Here is a 15,823-nt window from a genome sequence, read left to right as displayed (position 1 = left end):
GTATTGAGTGAGGCTGCGGCCATTTAGTCGGAATGTGGCCGGGAAGTTGCAAATCACATACTCACGGTCACTTGATCGCCGCTCCCGGCATCGGAGAATCCTCGCAATGCTCTCACTGTGAGGCTTCACAAGTCTGCAGTCACTCTATGCAGCTTTAGAGCTGACAACCCATTTAATATACTCACTGATCGCCGTCTTCTCTGGTTTTCAGCGCCATGTAGCTGCTTTACTAGTGTAAGTCTATGAAACTCAGAACAGGACGCCGTAGACTTACATTGACTTCTGGTTCACACACAAATCCCTGTGTCATCTAGCAGGTCTGAATTCAGGTCACATGGGCTCAAGGAAACTGGAGCAGTAATGGGAACCTGGAAAGACAGCGATTATTAAGTGTTCACGTACATCCCATAATGTACATAATTATGGGAAACAAACTGATGAGACATCTCAGCCCAGCTGTTATCAAGAAGCCCAAACACTGCTCTACTACATGTAGATAGCTGTGTCTGCTCCATTACACAACCGCAGCACTGCTGCATCTGTAGTACAAGAAATACAAGCATGGTTCCCATCCATGGGGTAATTACCAGCCCCGTCATCTCATCAATGATGCCACATTAAATCTGCATTACAAACTACCAGACATTGAGCCCCATCACTGGACACAGAATGGACCCAATGCATTACAACTGGCACTGACAGATGTAATGTAGGGGACAAGTCACAACTTTAGTAGCACGATAGATGTGAGGTGTAATGACCGGTGCTGCACTAGAGATGAGGACACAGGATCGCTGCTCTGTCACCTCCAATGCTGGGATGAATGACAGAGGGTGGCGCTGAGGCCGATACTAACAGCCAATGAGTGTGTAGTAGGCGTGACAGAGGGCGGTGCTGGGGAAGATGCTAAAAGTCAATCAGTGTGTAGTGGGCGGGCAGAGGGTGTGGCTAAGGCAGATACGACAAACAGCCAATGAGTGTGTAGTGGACGGGCAGAGGGCGGTGTCGAACACTGAGGCCTGGGACGGGGCTAGCCCTGGCTGTGAGGTTAGAAAAAAAGCCCAGCAAGCTCCCGATCTGGGAGAGGAGAATGTAAATGAACTGGGTGCAGGGAATGAAGGGAATTTCAGGCTGAACAAAAAGTACAAACCAAAAACAAAATTTATAGGGGTGTTATACTGTATATTAGTTGCGGAATCACCTTTTTTCCACCCGTAGTGAATTCCTCCTGTCCCATGCATACTATATTGCTAAATCCAATTAACAATTACATGATAAAAATGCCTATATATCTTTAAGTTCAGATCCCACACACTCCCATGGAGAGCGATTGTGAGTTGAGAGAGGTATTATGACACAATTTTGAAAACAATGTAATGGTAGAATATCCTAAAATCATACTGGTATTCTATTACCAAAATCCATAAATGTATAGACAATCCACCTGTACGTCCTGTAATAGCGGGACAGGGTTCATTTACTTCTATCTCGATACTTAGACTGGATGTTACACCCATTGATTGAGAAAGCTCCCTTGTATATCCAGAACGCTGGATTTTTTGTTACGAATTCTGGCCCAGCTTAATTGGCAAGACGGATTCCATATGGCAACGATCGACATCGAGAGCCTGTACATCCACATCCCACAGGGTGCCGGTATACAGCCTGTAAGACATCGGTTGGAGAATAATAATATCAAGCGCTAACTATTGATGTTTATATGTAAATACTTATACTTTGTTTTGGGACATAATTTCTTTCAATTTGCGCACCACTGGTATACCCAGGCAGCTGGTACCGCCATGGGTACCCCAGTGGTCCCGACATTTGCAAATATATTTTTGTGGCATTTTGAAACTTGACTATATGACCTTGCAATAAATGAGCACAAAATAATGCACCAGTGGTGAGTGCAACAAAATTTTTCTTCTACTTTTGTAATTTTTGAAGATTGTATTGCTGCACAGTTGAGCACCATCATGTCTGATGTTCTCTTTTAACCAGCATTGTATACTCCGGTGTTTTATATTTGCAGCATTGCTAGTCTGCAGATCTTTTGAATTGGATGTAAAGCTGATCAGAAACACTAGATGTTGTCAGGATCGTCTCACAATTTTCTGGTTACGGAGACTGCTGGTTAGAATTAGGAGCCGCCAGTTTGGATTTATACAGAAAACCTGCAACTATGTAATAACTACTGTCATTTTTGGTCATCTTGTTAAATGATCTTTTCTGTTCTTCTAAATCATTCCACGCGACGTCTCCATCTGTCTTTGACCTTTACAATTTTTGTTTCAGGGTAAAGATCTGACTCATGTTGATACTACAGAGACATATGTGAAGAACGATGAGCAGTGGAAAGAGGAGATTATTACAGATAACTGCACAGGTGAGGAGTGACTGAGGTTGGGTTTGGAGCAGTGTTCTCACAAGATTCCTCGCCTCTCACTCAACAATCAGTAATCCTGAATTATTGGCAATTAAGTGGGCCTTTGAGGAATAGTGCCACTTCCTGCAAAGGTGCCAAACATAAAATCACTTAACGCTAAGCAAGCTAGGTGGGCTCTGTACTTTTCAAGATTTGATTTTGTTGTGATGTTTAGACCTGAGACTAAGAATATAAAAGCCGATGCGCTTTCCTAATGTTCCTGTCCATCTCATCCAGCTGCCTAAGTACCAATTCCTTTTCTTGCCATAGTTATATCTTCTGTATCCCTATATCTTGTAGAGGAGATCTACAGATCCCAAGAGCTAGAACCAGATAATGTTACCACCCATAAATTGTTTGTTGTTCCTCCTCAGTTCCATCTGTGAGTCCTACAGAGATCCCATAAATCAATTCTCATATGTCACCATGGGAATAATAATACTCTTCAACTTGTGGCCATGTATTTTTGGTAGCAAACTATAGTTTGAGATTGTAAAGAATATGTGCTCGCTTGTGAAATTTGTGACCGAGCCAAAACGTCTCATACCTGTCACGCCAGACTCCTCCAACCCTTGCCCACTTCAAAAATTCCTTACAACCACCTCTCCATAGGCTTCATTACTTACCTCCTCCACACATAAGGAAATACTGTTACTTGGGTAGTTGTGGACAGATATATCAGTGTCATTTTGTTCCTTTGTCTGGGTTGCCTAACTTTCAAACCTTAAAGGTGTTGTCCACTACAAGGAGAACCCCTTCTCGATCACAATGCTTGGCGCCAATAACATAAAAACACTGATACTTGCCTACCGTGCTGGCGCCGTTACAGCAATGTTGGCATTCGTGTTCCCGGGGCTGTCCTGCGGTTGTTATGACACATGAGCCCTGCACCCAATCAGCGCCGGCGTCACTGTCCCTGCCTTCGGACAAATCGAACATCAAGAGGAAGTTAGAGAGCAGCCGCAGCCCTGACAACAACTCAAAACAAACAACGGTAATCGTGGCAAGTGCTGCAAACACATTTTCTCCAGCAGTGCTTAAGGTCTGCCATGCGTCAATGGAGAAAATGACTTTCAGCAGAAGATTTCATTCACGATAAGTTCATGCTCAAAACTTCTAATTCTCCTCTCCGTAATCCAAGCAAGCCTACTTCACCACTCTTATCACATCACTATCCGACAATTCAAAACAACTCTTCAAAACTTTCCATACCCTCTTGAGCCTTAGAGTACAGGGCCCTGTCACCAACCTCAGTACTGTCGATTGACCACTTATTTCCAAGAAAAAAATCAACCATATCCATCAAGACATTTTCGCACAAACCCCTGACAGCTTGTATCTCCTTCCCTGCTCCACCTCAAGTTCACTTTCCACCTTTGATCTTGTCAGAGAAGAAGTATTTACCAGGCTCCTCACTTCTTTTTGCACTAGAATCTTCACCAATGATCCTATTCCCTCACATCAGCTCGAGTCCCTCTCCCAGCTGTCACTTCCTACCTAACTAAAGTATGTAACCTCTCTCTTTCTTAAGGGATGCTTTCCTTCCTCATTCAAACACTCCATCATAACCGGCCTCTAATCTCCTCTTCATCTTTATACTCCTGGAATGCTTGGTACATTCTTGTCTAATCCACTATCTCTCATATAACTTTTTTCTTGACCATTTACAAACCAGTTTCTATTCTGTACACTGTACTGAAACTGCCCTTACTAAAATCTCTTAACTATTTATTAACAACCAAAACCAATGGTTACTACTCCCTACTGATTCTCTTCGGTCTCTCTGCAGAATTTGACACTGTGGACCGTCAACTCCTCCTCACCATGCTCTGCTTTATTGGCCTCACAGACACCTTTCTCTCTTTGTTCTCCTCCTACCTTTCTGACAAGACAACTCCTTTACTGTATAATTTGCCAGCTCTTCTTTCATTAATCTTCCACTTACTGTCAAGGTTTGAACCTAAGCCATTTCCTCTTCTCTCCATACACTGCCCCTTTTGGATTAACTATCAGCAGATTTGGTTTCCAGTACTATCTACATACTAATTGCACACAATTATACACCTTCACCTGACATCTCTCCCACCTTAGTACAAAATACCAGGGATTGTTTGTCTGCTGTCTCTAGCATCATGTCCTCCCTTTATCTGAAACTGAATCTCTCCAAAACTGACCTCCTCCCATTCCCTCCCTCTATAACCTACCTTTAACTTCATGTTGAAATGGCTTGGGTGGTTCAACCATAACTCCCAAGCAGAATGCCCGCTGTTTTGGGGTCATATTTGACACAGAACTTTTATTCAGTCCCTATTTCCAATCACTCAATCGCTCATGTTATCTGTATCGTTAAAACATCTCCAAAATCCAACCTATTCTCACCTTTGAAACTGCAAAATCTTTTACTGTCGCTCTTATTCATTTTCATCTAGACTACTGCAACTCTCTACTGATCTGTCTCCCTCTTACCAAATTTTCTGCTCTCCAATTCATCCTGATTGCATCAGCCGTGGTTATATTTCTGTCCCGCCGCTATACCGATGCCTCCTCCTTGTGCCAGTTATTGCATTGGTTACCCTTCCACTGCAGAGTACAATATAAACTTATCTCTTTACCTCACAAAGCTCTCCACAATTCTGCACGACCTTACATCGCCTCCCTCTGTGTATCACCATACCCGTGCTCTCCATTCTGCAACTGATCTAGGACTAACCTCCAAAATCTAAATCTCCCACTTCCGTCTCCAAAACTTCTCTTGCGCTGTGCCGGTTTTCTGGAATGTACTAACCCAGATCATTCGATAAATATCTAGCCCCCAAACTTTTAAGCATGCTTGAAAAACACATATCTTATAACTTCTTTCCACTAATCTACTTTTTAGCTGTTCACTCTGTCTAAAATTTTCTCATTCTGGTTCCTCCTATTCATCTGTCTCCACATCCTCTATGCACCCATTAGCACTTGGTAACTGTTCAGATACTGACAGATGACTGCTCATATCGCTTTATATCATAACCCCTATTTATTATAATGATGACTGGACCTTACATGACAGAGCTTTTTATCTGTGTCCCCCCTATTTCCTTATAGATTGTAAGCTTGTGATCAGGACCCTATAAAAATATTATATGTTTGTCTTTTCACCCTCCCGTCCTAATAAGGGGCAGTCTTGAGTATGAGGTACAAAAGATCCCTGAGTACGAGGTACAAAAGATCCCTGACTCTCGGTTTGTGAGAATATCCTTTCATTTCTTATTCATTGGAACTGGCACTGAGGGTCGAAATGTTTTCGTAAGATGGGGGGGAGGTATTGTGACATCTTCTCAGTACCATTCCGGCATCTGACGTCCTACCCTCTGGCTGATCTTACTCCTGTTCCCGCGCCAGGCAGCTCTCTCATTTCTCTCCCCGCAGACGCTCCACGATTCATTGTACCCTGCTATTGTGGTCACAATCGTATGGTCTGATGACTCCCACCGCCAGATGCCACACACTAGAAGTCCACCGCCACCATCATTGACTGTCATCAAAAGTCCCTCCCCTCTCCAGGTTTCCTCCTGCTGCTAGTTAGTAAAGCTGAATTTGGCAAATTGTATTAGTCGGTTGAAGTGGGCAAATGAATAGCACGGTGCACAACACCGTTACATAGCTGCCCTGAAACTGTATTTAAAATAGTATATATTATAATATGTGTGGTGCTATCATATCACCACACTTATTAGAATGTATATTTCTATATACCGTATTTCTCAGACTATGAGACGCACTTTTTTCCCAAAAAAATTTGGGAGGAAAATAGTGGTGCGTCTTATAGTCTGAATGTAGCATACCGAGTGGGGCAGGCGGTGTAGCGAGGTTACAGAAGGCAGGGTCGCCACAGCAGGAAGCCAGCGGTGACAGGAGTGGGGCGATACTGAGGGACCTGGGCTGGGAGGAGGGGGTTTCCCAGCAGTGTGAGGCAGGAGCCATTGATCTCGTGGCAGCGGGCTTCAGGAGAATGAGCCGAGATCTAAATCTGCGCATGCGCCGCCTCTAGTGGCTGTTTTCCACACAGTTGCATAGCTCCACTGGAGGTGTACAGACATATAAATTATAATACATATGGTGATATGATGGCATCATTCATCAAAAAAAGTATAACTTTCTTGGTGGGCGGCACGGTGGCTCAGTGGTTAGCACTGTGTCCATGCAGGACTGGGGTCCTAGGTTCAAATCCAACCAAGGAAAACTCCTGCAAGGAGTTTGTATATTCTCCCTGTGTTTGGGTGAGTTTCCTTCCACACTCTAAAGGCATACCGAGAGGGAATCTAGATTGTGAACCCCAATGGGGGGAATTAATGGCACTATATAAGTGAGTAAAATAAATAAATCTACAATTCCATGGGAGCTTTGTAACTGTGTGGTGCACAGTGCTATATACTACTGCTAGAGTCCAGAGGATTTGGTTGGGTGTAATTCTCAGTATCTGTATTATTCTGTGTGTGTGTGTGTCTATATATACTGCTCAAAAAAATAAAGGGAACACTCAAATAACACATCCTAGATCTGAATGAATGAAGTATTCTCATTGAATACTTTGTTCTGTATAAAGTTGAATGTGCTGACAACAAAATCACACAAAAATCAAAAATGGAAATCAAATTTATTAACCAATGGAGGCCTGGATTTGGAGTCACCCCCAAAATTAAAGTGGAAAAACACACTACAGGCTGATCCAACTTTGATGTAATGTCCTTAAAACAAGTCAAAATGAGGCTCAGTATTGTGTGTGGCCTCCACGTGCCTGTATTACCTCCCTACAATGCCTGGGCATGCTCCTGATGAGGTTGCGGATGATCTCCTGTGGGATCTCCTCCCAATCCTGGACTAAAGCATCCGCCAACTCCTGGACAGTCTGTGGTGCAACGTGACGTTGGTGGATGGAGAAAGACATAATGTCCCAGATGTGCTCAATTGGATTCAGGTCTGGGGAACGGGCGGACCAGTCCATAGCTTCAATGCCTTCAGCTTGCAGGAACTGCTGACACACTCCAGCCACATGAGGTCTGGCATTGTCCTGCATTAGGAGGAGCCCAGGGCCAACCGCACCAGCAATATGGTCTCTTTAGGGGTCTGAGGATCTCATCTCGGTACCTAATGGCAGTCAGGCTACCTCTGGCGAGCACATGGAGGGCTGTGCGGCCCTCCAAAGAAATGCCACCCCACACCCTTACTAACCCACTGCCAAACTGGTCATGCTGAAGGATGTTGCAAGCATCAGATCGCTCTCCGCGGCGTCTCCAGACTCTGTCACGTCTGTCACATGTGCTCAGTGTGAACCTGCTTTCATCTGTGAAGAGCACAGGGCGCCAGTGGCGACTTTGCCAATCCTGGTGTTCTGTGGCAAATGCCAAGCGTCCTGCACGGTGTTGGGCTGTGAGCACAACCCCCATCTGTGGACGTCGGGCCCTCATACCACCCTCATGGAGTCGGTTTCTAACTGTTTGTGCAGACACATGCACATTTGTGGCCTGCTGGAAGTCATTTTGCAGGGCTCTGGCGGTGCTCCTCCTGTTCCTTTCACAAAGGAGGAGGTAACGGTCCTGCTGCTGGGTTGTTGCCCTCCTATGGCTCCGTCCACATCTCCTGGTATCTGCTCCATGCTCTGGACACTACGCTGACAGACGCAGCTACCCTTCTTGCTACAGCTCGCACTGATGTGCCATCCTGGATGAACTGCACTACCTGAGCAACTTCTATGGGTTGTAGTGTAGACACCGCCTTATGCTACTGTGCCTCTAGGGGAGAGAGCAATGGCAAAATGCAAAAATGACTAAAACAACAGCCAAAAAGGATGAGAACAGAGAAATGGTCTATGGTCACCACCTGCAGAACCACTCCTTTATAGGGGGTATCTTGCTAATTGCCTATCATTTCTACCAGTTGTCTGTGAATCAATTTCTCCTGCTGTTGTTCAAATGGAACAATCAGTGTTGCTTCATAACTGGACAGTTTGATTTCACAGAAATGTTATTGACTTGGAGTTACATTGTGTTGTTTAACCCCTTCAGGACCCAGCCTATTTTGACCCTAAAGACCTTGGCATTTTTGTCAATTCTGACCAGTGTTCCTTTACGAAGCAATAACTCTGGAACACTTCAATGGATCCTAGCGATTCTGAGATTGGGTTTTCGTGACATATTGGGCTTCATGTTAGTATTAAATTTAGGTTGATAATATTTGTGTTTATTTGTGAAAAAATCAAAAATAAGGGAAAAATTTTGAAAATTTCGCAATTTTCAAATTTTGAAGTTTTATTCTGCTAAACCAGAGAGTGATGTGACACAAAATAGTTAATAAGTAACATTTCCCACATGTCTACTTTGCATCAGCACAATTTTGGAAAAAAAACATTTTTTTGGTTGGAAGTTTGAAGGGTTCAAAGTTAATCAGCAATTTATCTTTTTTCCAGCAAAATTTACCAACCGTTTTTTTTAATGACCACATCACATTTGAAGTCCCTTTGAGGGGTGTACGTGACAGAAAAGACCCAAAAGTGGCACCATTCCAAAAACTGCACCCCTCAAGCTACTCAAAACTACATTCAAGAAGATTATTAACCCTTCAGGTGCATCACAGGAACTAAAGCAACATGGAAGAAAAAAATGAACATTTTCATTTTTCAAACAAAAATTTTCTTTTAGCCTAAATTTTTTAATTTTCACATGGGTAACAGGATAAAATGCATCCTAAAATTTGTTGGGCAATTTCTCCTGAGTACACTGATACCTAATATGTGGTCATAAACCACTGTTTGGGCGCACGGCATGGCTCAGAAGGGAAGGAGCGCAATTTGACTTTTGGAGCTAATTTTCCATTCAAAGAGTGAAATGGCGCTCCTTCCCTTATGAGTCCTGCCGTGCACCCAAACAGTGGTTTATGACCACATGTGAGGTATCGGTGTACTCAGGAGAAATTGCCCAACAAATTTTAGGATGCATTTTATCCTGTTACCCATGTGAAAATTAAAAAATTTAGGCTAAAAGAAAATTTTTGTGAAAAAAAAAAAGTACTTTTTTGCTTTCACAGATCAATTTGTGAAGCACCTTGGGGTTCACAATGCTCACAACCCATCTAGATAAGTTCCCTGGGGTCTAGTTTCCAAAATGGGGTCATTTGTGGGGGAGCTCCAATGTTTAGGCACACAGGGGCTCTCCAAACGTGACATGGTGTCCGCTAACAAATTGGAACCATGCTTCGTTTGGAGAGCTTCTGTGTGCCTAAACATTGGAGCCCCCCCCCCCAAGTGACCCCATTTTGGAAACAAGACCCCCCCAGGCAACTTATGTAGATGTATAGTGAGCACCCCCAGGTGCTTAACAAATTGTGTAGTGTATGTCAGGTTGGTGTGCGGTGTGGTATAGTGTAGTGTATACACCACACACAAACAACGTCACATACACTACAACACACACACCAACCTGACATAGGTTGGTGTGTGTTGTAGTGTACGTGAGGTTGTTGTGTGTGTGTGTGTGTGTGTGATGTTGTGTATGTCATGCTAGTGTGAGTGAGTTCTGTAGGGAAGGTCAGGATGTGGTTAGTCCGGGGACATGTGATAAATTTTGAAGCATTCATTCAAACACAGTCCCGGTTTGTCAGGACACGTTTCACATTGGAAACGGGTGACCTTTCTTATCCCCCTTTTATGGCAGACTCGGCACCTTTTTCTAACAGTGACTTCACCGAGAAAATGTTGCCCTGGTACCACACGGGAGACTCGAGTTCCAGGGGTGCTGGGGCCTGCTTCTTCTTCACCTCCAAAAATCAGGGCCTTTATTACCACCTCCTGGAAGTTGAGGAAGGTGTTGGTGGTCTGGCCTGCACATTGTGATAGCACGTATGCGTTATACAGTGCCATTTGAACGATGTGCACGGCCATTTTTTTTATACCAAACTTTCGCCTTCCGCATCGCACTGTAGGGCTGGAGGACTTGATCACAAAGATCAACTCCCCCCATGTGCTTGTTGTACCACAGGGCACAGTCCGGTTTGTGGACCGGTGCTGGGGTACTTCTACCGGTGGTGGCCGTGGTGCCGGGACCATGGATTGTGGTCAAGAAAAAGATGTCCCTTTTGTCTTTGAACTTCACCACAACCATGTTGCCGCTACATTGGGCTCGGCTCTCATCCTTTCGGAGAGGCTGCTCAATTAGCGTCAAAGGGAGACCCCTCTGGGTTCTGCGCACAGTACCGCAAGCGGTGGTAGCTCTGGCAGGGAGGGACTGAAATAGTGGGATGCTTGTGTAAAAGTTATCAACGTATAGATGATAACCTTTATCAAGCAGTGGGCGGATCAAATCCCACACTATTTTCCCACTCCCCTTCAGAGCAGGTGGACATTCTAGGGGCTGGATCCTAGCATCCTTTCCTTCGTACACTCTAAAGCTGTGAGTGTACCCTGAGGCACTCTCGCACAGCTTGTAGAGTTTTATTCCGTACCTCGCCCTCTTACTGGGCAGGTATTGTCGGAATTGAAGCCGCCCTTTGAAGTGGATGAGGGATTCATCCACAGAAATTTCCCTTTGGGGTACGTACACTTCAGCAAACTTGTTGCTGAAGTGTTCGATGACCAGACGAATTTTGAACAGTCTGTCTAAATTCGGGTCATCGCGGGGAATGCTGTCCGCGTTATCCCTGAAATGTAAAAATTTGTGAATGACCTCAAATCTTTTGCGGGTCATCACCATTCCGAACACTGGAGTTTGATATAAAATATCAGTACTCCAGTATTGGCGGATTTCTAGTTTCTTCACAATCCCCATGTGAAGTACCAGTCCCCAATATTTCAACATTTCTACTGAGTCAACGGGACTCCAAGTAGAAAACATTGAATTTGGGTTTGTAGCCAAAAATTGTTGGGCGTAGATATTGGTCTGCTCCACCATGAAACTGACAATGGCCTCAGAGAAATAGACTTTGAAAAAGTCTATTTCCCTGAGGTTTGCTGTCTCAAACTGGATTCCTGATTGGGGAGGGAAATCAGGAATCCGTGGAGTGTAGTTTTCAGGGACGGGGGTCCACACTGGGGCCCTCGTGCTAGGTTGAGCGTGACTAGCACCAGGTGGAGGGTTACTCACAGATGGCTGTGGGTCTTCTTCCACGGCCTCCAGATGATGTCTTGACCTCTGACGTCGTCTTGGTGCTGGCTCGGTGTCACTGGAGGAGGAAGAATGGGAGGAATAGAGGAACGTGGAGTCCTCTCCCTCACTATCAGCTTCAGAGGCAATAATAGAATATGCCTCCTCAGACTGGGTTGAGCGGGACGGGCGGGACATTTTGTGTGCTGTGTGTAAAAAAAAAAAAAAAAAAAAAATCAAAACTTTATTATTAATGTGAGTGTACGTGTGTGTATGTGTTAGTGCTTGGTGTAAACTTCTGCAATCACGTGTGGGGACTGTCAGGCGTAGGGGACTGTCAGGCGTAGGGGACTGTCAGGCACACGGGGCGCACTCAGGCACACGGGGCACACGGTACGCACACGGGGCGCAGGAGGGGGCGCACTCAGACACACGGGGCGGACTCAGGCACACGGGGTGCAGGAGGGGGCGCTCTGAGGCGTAAGAGGGGGCAGAAAGGGGGGGCAGGAAGCCGGCAGCAGCAGGGTGGGGTGATCACTGTGGCAGAAGGGGGCAGGAGCCGACGGCAGCAAGGGGGGTAGGAGACAGGCAGCAGCAGGGGGGGTTGATCACTGGGGACGGGGGGGTGATCACTGGGGACGGGGGGGTGATCACTGGGGACGGGGGATGATCACTGGGGACAGGGGGATGATCACTGGGGACAGGGGGATGATCACTGGGGACAGGGGGATGATCACTGGGGACAGGGGGATGATCACTGGGGACAGGGGGATGATCACTGGGGACAGGGGGATGATCACTGGGGACAGGGGGATGATCACTGGGGACAGGGGGATGATCACTGGGACAGGAGGATGATCACTGGGACAGGGGGATGATCACTGGGACAGGGGGATGATCACCGGGACAGGGGGATGATCACCGGGACAGGGGGGTGATCGGTGATCACAGGCGCAGGGGATTTACAGTGAGCCTGCTGCTGCCTGTGATCATCGTACACCGGCTGGCAGAAGGAGAGCACCAGCTGGTGGATGAAGATGTGGGAGAGGGAGTGGAGGGAGCGGTAGGAAATTGGATTGGGGTGGAGGGGGGGTGGTAGGGGATGGAGGGGGGGTCGGGGGCTAAGTGGGGGCTGGAGTCGGACAAGGGGGGAAATATTTACTGGCGGTGACAGCGGCAGCAATGGGGGGCGGCGGCGGATCGCTGGCAGCGGGGGTCGCTGGCAGGTCTGGGGTCGACGTTGGCGGCGGCTGATCGGCGGGTAACCAAACTCCTCAGCTTTCACGGACGGGATGAAAGCTGGGGAGTTTGGTCAGCCATAGTGAACATCCTCCTCCACATCTGATTGGAGGGCTAGCGTCACATGGACAATAGCCCCAATCAGATCTGGGGGTGACAGAGGTGACACTCCCCCCAGCCAATGGCTGATGCTATAATCATCAGGCCATGCCCAGATTGTAAATATTTCACCAATTTTCATTGGTGAAATATTTAATTCATTCCGATTAGTGAAACTGCCAAAGTGAAAGTGAAACTGCCAATCAGAGGGGTCCTAGGCACAGGGGGGTTAATCCACCCCCCGTGGGGTCAACTTCAGCTTGTCTAGTTGCATCAGCAACTGTGACACCTGAGTGACCCCGCTCGCACGCGCTGCAGGGGCGCAATTCCTCCATGTCAGACGCTGTGACATGAGTCGGGAACGCACCGATTTCCATGTTACAGACGCTGTGCATGGGCCGGGAACGCACCGATTTCCATGTTACAGACGCTGTGACACGGGTCGGGAAGGGGTTAAGTGTTCCCTTTATTTTTTTGAGCAGTGTATATATATTCAGGGTGTAAATCTAAATATATAGCCTCTAATTTTTTTACATTTGGGGACGTGGTCTTTTTAGGGGGTGTGGCAAATTTTGAGCATCTGTAAATTTTGGTACAGTTGTCCAGAAAAAATATAATAGTAGATTGGGAACCCTGAGTATAGAATTAACTTCTGTCAGTGTTTGCTCTCTGCTGTATGGTGTTGGTGGGTCTGCAAGCTAATTAAGCTCCTGAAATCCTGCTGTTCTCTGCAGGTTATAATCTGATTTGCTTCTGTGAAACTTGTGCCTTGCTATTCTCCCAGTGGATGTTCCTGATGTTTTACCTCAGCTCACTTTTTTACTATTCTTTTTGTACGATTTTGTCATTACATTAACCTCCTGGTTCTGACCTGGTTACTCGACCATCCTCTTGCCTCTGGTTCACTTCTCTGGATAGCAGCTGGTCCCAGAAAGCCATCCAGGTGACCCAATTGTAAGACCAGATCCCTGTACAGTGGTTAAGGGGTGAAAGCCATAGTTTTCCTGGCATGTGCCAGACGGAGTGGCTTGCGACAAGACTGTCCAAGGTAGATTTTTTGAGCCTGCAGCCTGTGACAGACATAACAATGTGTACATGACCAGTCTGTGCTCCTCCCATGTACTTTCCTCCATGCTAGAGTGCATGAGATGGAATTGACTCGCCCCCTGGGCCGTGGGGCACCCGGAACCGGGCTTCAGTGCATGGGGGTAGTTGTGGCAACCCGATCCCATGGCTCAGGGTGGTCAGACCAAATGCTGAGGCAGTCTATTTGTATGGTTTTGAATGTCCGACTACGCCACCCGTGGATTGCGGTCAGGGAGGACCGCCGCTGCAAGGCAGACCGCTGAGGCTGGTGTTAGGGTGCAGCACAGGTATAGGACAACTCCCCACGGGAAGAGTATAGCCTCAGGGCAGTGTAAGAGGATGCTGGGGGTCATGGTGCAGGCGCAGCATAAATAACACAGAGTCCAATGATGCAGTCCAGGGTTTTTACTCATAGTTGTTATCCATGTCACTTCTGTCAGCAATGACTGCCCAAGCCGTTTTGCGTCCACCAGGTGAGGGTCTCGGTCAACCCCCAGGCAATTCAGGAGTATGGCACAGGACCCCCTTCTGTCCTTTCTCTGGCCTCTCGTGCCCCACCAGTGACCAAACTTCTGTCCAGCTGCCGCGGATCTTTGCAGGCAAACGTTGGCCCCCATTTCCCGCTATCCTATATGATGCCTTCCTAGAAGGTTTGGCGGGGGGTCGCACCAATAGATTATCACGACCTCCGGTTTTTGGCAGAGGGATAATTTACCTCCACCAACATGGGAATCCGGTACCCTTCCACGACCTGACCCTTCACCCGATATAACGCGGGTTTGCAACGGTTGCTGTCCGTTCTGCTCTCTCTCAGGGTCCCTTCTTCCTTCTTGTTTTTGGAGCCTTTCTACTCCTCTGTCTCTCCTCTTTCCTTCCTTTTCCTTCTTCTCTTCTCCTCTCTGGCTCCGGCCTTCTCCCCAGGCCTGACTCGTGGAGCTGAGCTCAGGCTGAGCCACAGCTCCCTGTCAGCCCTCTCTGGCTGAACTACTCCTCTTTACTGAATCTCTGAGCTGAACTGACTAAAGATGGCTCCCACCTTTTATCTACCACTGTGTCTGAGCTCAAGTGACCTGCACCCAATGAGCTCCTTCCTATGCTCCAGAAACCGTCCCCTTCTGCTCCTACATCACAGGGTTCTCTCCCCCCTCCCCACTCCAGCCAGGGACATGGTCAGTTGTGCCTGCAATAAATGGGAGCACCGTCGAGCTGTCCCCCGGAAATGGGGCGAGTGTGTGTATGCAGCTACTGAGCCCTGATCCATACTCCATCCTTACCTGGGAGTGGAATATCACACCTCTGGTTAAGGTGCAATACCCCTGTAGCAACCGAACCCTCGGGGCGCTACAGAATCATGTAGTAAAACTGATTAGTGGCCTCTTTATGAGTCTCTTCTGAACATGTGACTAGAAATGATTGGTGACAGACGGAGAGAAACCTGAACCTACAGAGAAGATGGCTACAATAAAGAAGTGAAAATTTGAAAGCACACAACCTGGTGGGCTAAGACCATAAACTATCAGCCATTGTTTTGTGGTATACTGCCTTAGTCTGTCAATAATTGAATTGTATATATAATTTCCACAGAAATTGTAAAAGTGTAGAAAAATATTAATATAATTCAAATGCAGTGTTATTTAAAATGAATAAAAACTGTTTTTTTCTTGGCAGATGACTGTACCAGGAGCTCCGAGGGACATCTGATATTCTCAGATTTTGCAGCTGATAATCATAGTAGTGCATCTGCTACATGTGAAGAACATGTCATTTTCACAGATATACCGCAAGGTCATCTAAGACAAAATCTGTCACCTGATCCTTTTGAAAAGGTTCTCTCTTCTGCTTCATCAAAGACGAA

At 46.5% G+C, this 15,823-nt stretch overlaps 1 long non-coding RNA gene and 1 pseudogene across 1 annotated transcript; both read left to right on the top strand.

The window, feature by feature from the left end:
* LOC141271468 (uncharacterized) overlaps positions 1–15,823 on the top strand; it is a 339,948-nt pseudogene that overhangs the window by 268,967 nt on the left and 55,158 nt on the right.
* LOC141272084 (uncharacterized) lies at positions 611–15,676 on the top strand. The gene is made up of 4 exons (XR_012321964.1): positions 611–1,667; positions 2,036–2,187; positions 2,299–2,389; positions 15,637–15,676. It is a non-coding gene; the product is annotated as an uncharacterized lncRNA (long non-coding RNA).

The sequence above is a fragment of the Phyllobates terribilis genome, unplaced genomic scaffold (assembly GCF_046119375.1).
Source record: "Phyllobates terribilis strain yellow unplaced genomic scaffold, ASM4611937v1 Scaffold_5__5_contigs__length_657084704, whole genome shotgun sequence".
Classification (NCBI taxonomy): domain Eukaryota; kingdom Metazoa; phylum Chordata; class Amphibia; order Anura; family Dendrobatidae; genus Phyllobates; species Phyllobates terribilis.
Note: the sequence above shows the minus strand (reverse complement) of the source record. Positions and strands in the feature narration are given on the sequence as shown.